The sequence below is a fragment of the Plecotus auritus genome, assembly GCF_963455305.1.
Source record: "Plecotus auritus genome assembly, chromosome: 3".
Lineage (NCBI taxonomy): Eukaryota > Metazoa > Chordata > Mammalia > Chiroptera > Vespertilionidae > Plecotus > Plecotus auritus.
Window position 1 is genome coordinate 115,613,568 of NC_137772.1, and position 4,276 is coordinate 115,617,843.

Below are 4,276 nucleotides of genomic sequence, written 5' to 3' on the forward strand. Positions count from 1 at the left end.
AGCCAGTGGTCCAGAATTGTGATGTCTGCCTGCTGGTTAAGGCCTGATCCCTGGGATCGGGCTTAAACTGGCAGTTGGATATACTGCAAGGGGTCCTGGATTGGAGAGGGTGCAGCCTGGGCTGAAGGGACCCCCTGCCCCATGCACGATGTTTGTGCACCAGGCCTCTAGTATTCCACCAATGAGTGAGATCATGTGATATTTATCTTTCTCTGACTGGCTTATTTCAGTTAGCATAATGCTCTCCAGTTCCATCCATACCATTGCAAATGGTAAGAATTCCTTCTTTTTTACTGCATCATAGTATTCCATTGTGTAGATGTACCACAGTTTTTTAATCCACTCACCTGATGATGGGCACTTACGCTGTTTCCAAATCTTAGCTATGGTGAATTGTGCTGCTATGAACATAGGGGTACATATATCCTTTCTGATTGGTGTTTCTAGTTTCTTGGGATATATTCCTAGAAGTAGGATTACTGGGTCAAATGAAAGTTCCATTTTTGTTCTCTTTTTTTGAGGAAACTCCATACTGTTCTCTATAATGACTGCACCAGTCTGCATTCCCACCAGCAGTGCACAAGAGTTCCTTTTTCTCTGCATCCTCGCCAGCACTTGTCATTTGTTCATTTGTTGATGATAGGCATTCTGACAGGTGTGAGATGGTACCTCATTGTTGTTTTGATTTGCATCTATTGGATGATTAGTGACAATGAGCATGTTTTCATATGTCTCATGGCCTTTCTTATGTCTTCTTTTAAAAATTATCTATTTAGGACCATTGCCCATTTTTTGATTGGGTTGTTTATCTTCCTTTTGTTAAGTTGTATGAGTTCCTTATAAATGTTGGAGATTAAACTCTTATGGGAGATAACATTGGCAAATATGTTCTCCCATGCAGTGGGCTTTCTTGTTGTTTTGTTGATGGTTTCTTTTGCTGTGCAACAGCTTTTTATTTTGATGTAGTCCCATTTGTTTATTTTCTCTTTAGTTTCCATTTCCCTATGAGCTGATGCAATTGCTTCAGCATATGTCTAAGATTTTGCTGCCTGTGGATTCCTCTAGTATTTTTATGGTTTCCCGTCTTACATTTAAGGCCTTTATCCATTTTGAGTTTATTTTTGTGTATGGTGTAAGTTGGTGGTCTAGTTTTATTTTATTTTTTTGCATGTATCTGTCCAATTTTCCCAACACCATTTATTGAGGAGACTGTCTTAACTCCGTTGTATGTTCTTGCTTCCTTTGTCAAATATTAATTGAGCATAGTGGTTTGGGCTGATTTCTTGGTTCTCTATTCTATTAGATTGATCTTTGTCTGTTCTTGAGCTAGTACCTGGCAGGTTTGAGAACAATGGCTTTGTAATACAGCTTGATATCTGGTATTGAGATCCCTCCAACTTTGTTCTTCTTTCTCAGGATTGCTGCAGCTATTCGGGGTCTTTTTTTATTCCAGATGAAATTTTGGAGAGTTTATTCTAGATCTGTGAAATATGCCTTTGGTATTTTAATGGGGAGTGCATTGAACCTATTGATTGCTTTGAGTAGTATGGACATTTTAGTGATGTTGATTCTACCAATCCATGAACACAGTATGTTCTTCCATCTGTTTATGTCTTCTTCTATCTCTTTTTTCAGTGTCCTGTAGTTTTCTGAGTACAGGTCTTTTACCTCCTTAGTTAAGTTTATTCCTAGGTATCTTAATTTTTTGGAGCGATTATAAATGGGATTGTTTTTTTAGTCTCTCTTTCTGTAAGTTCACTATTGGTGTATAGAAATGCCATAGATTTCTTGTCATTAATTTGGTATCCTGCTACATTGCCGAATTTATTTATTTATTAAGTCTAATTATTTTTGATGGGTTTTTCTTGTACAGTATATGTCATCTGTGAATAATGACTGTTTTACATCTTTTCCAATTTGGATACATTTTATTTTTTCTCCTTGTCTAATTGCTATGGCTAGCACTTCCACTACTATGTCAAACGGGATTGGTGAAAGTGGGCATCCCTGTCTCCTTCCTGTTCTTAGGTGAAATGATTTGTTTTTGCCCATTGAGTATGACGATGACTGTAGATTTGTCATATAAGGCTTATATTATGTTGAGGTATGATCCCTCTATTCCCATTTTGCTGAGGGTTTTTTTTTTTTTTCAAGAAATGGTGTTGTATTTTGTCAAATGCTTTTTTTGCATCAATTGATGTGACTATGTGATTTTTATCTCTCAAGTTGTTTATGTGATGTGTCACATTTATTGATTTGTGGATATTGTATTATCCTTGCATTACCAGGATAAATACTTGGTCATGGTGTATGATCTTTCTGATGTAATGCTGGATCTAATTTGCTAGAACTTTGTTGAGGATTTGGGCATCTATGTTCATGAAGGATTTTGGCCTTAATTCTCTTTCATTGTGTTGTCTTTATCTGGTTTTGGTATTAGGGTGATGCTGGCTTTATAGAATGAGCTTGGAAGTGTTCCTTCCTTTTGAATTTTTTGGAATAGTCTGAGGAGTATCACTTTTAGTTCTTCCTTGAAATTTTGAAAAAATTCCACTGTGAAGCTGTCTGGCCCTCTGCTTTTGTTTTTTAGAAGCTTTTTTTATGACTTCTTCAATTTCTTCCATAGTTATCAGCCTATTGATATGTTTAGATTCTTTCTGATTGGGTTTTAGAAGGTTGTATTTTTCTAGGTATATGTCCATTTTCTCCATGTTGTGTAGTTTGTTGGAATAGAATTGTTCATAATATATTTTACAACCTTTTGTATTTCGGTGGGGTCTGATGTTATTTCGCCTCTTTCATTTCTGGTTTTGTTTATTTGGGTCCTCTCTCTTTCTATCTTGGTAAGCCCGGCTAGAGGTTCATCAATCTTGTTTATGCTTTCAAAGAACCAGCTCTTGGTTTCATTGATCTTTTGTATTGTTTTTTTGGTCTCTATGTCATTTATTTCTGCTCTGATCTTTATCATCTTTCTTCTGTTCAATCTGGGATTTTCTTGTTGCTCTCTTTCTATTGGTATAAGTTGTAGAGTTAGATGATTTGCAACCATTTTTTCTTGTTTTTTTGAGGTAGGCCTGTAGAGCTATAAACTTCCCTCTTAGGACTGCTTTCATTGTGTCCCATAGATTTTGTATTGTTGTGTTTTTCATTTTCATTCATTTCTAGGATGTTTTTAATTTCTTCTTTGAGCTCTTTGGTAACCTAATCATTGCTTAATAGCATGCTATTCAGCTTCCAAGTGTTTGAATTTTTTGGATTGTTTTTATTGTAGTTTATTTCTAATATTATGCCATTATGGTCTGGGAAGGTGTTTAATATGATTTCAATCTTCAGGAATTTTGAGAGACTTTACCTGTGTCCTAATATGTGGTCTATCTTTGAAAATGTCCCATGTGCACTTGAGAAGAATGTATATTTCGTGGATTTGGGGTGAAATGTTTTGAAGATGTCAATTAAGTCCATCTGATCTTCTGTGTCATTTAGGATTGCTGTTTCTTTGCTGATATTTTGTCTAGAGGATTTATCCAGTGATGTCTGTGGGGTATTAAAGTCCCCATACTATTATTGTATTGTTATCAATCTCTCCCTTAATATCTTCCAGGAGTTTTTTTTTAATGTTTTTGGGTGTTCCTGCATTTGCATGTATGTTTATCAGGGTTATATCATCTTGCTGTATCGATCCTTTTAGTATTATTAAGTGGCCTTCCTTATCTCTTGTTATAGACTTCACTTTGAGGTCTATTTTTTCAGACATAGGTATTGCTACTCCATCTTTTTTTTTTTTTCATTTCCATTTGCCAGAAAGTTATTTTTCCATCCCTTCACTTTCAGTCTGGGTGAGTTCCTTGTTCTGAGGTGGGTCTCTTGTAGACGGCATATATATGGGTCATGGTTGTTTTTTTTGTTGTTGTTTGTTTTTTTTTTTTTTTTGTCTGTAAAGCTCCTTATTTCCCCTTCAATTTTGATTGATAGCCTTGCTGGATAGAGTATTGTTGGTTTCAGTCCCTTGCTTTGCATCACTTTGTAAATTTCCTTCCATTCTTTTCTGGCCTGATTTGTTTCTGTTGATAAATCATTTGATAATCTAATGGGAGATCCCCTGTATGTAACTTTCTCTCTCTCTTACAGCTTTTAAGATTCTCTCTTTGACCTGAACATTTGCCATCGTAATTATGATGTGTCTTGGTGTGTGTCTTTTCAGGTTCATCTTGTTTGGCACTCTCTGTGCTTGTGTGACTTTTTTGTTCCCCACATCAGGGAAGGTTTCCGATATTAT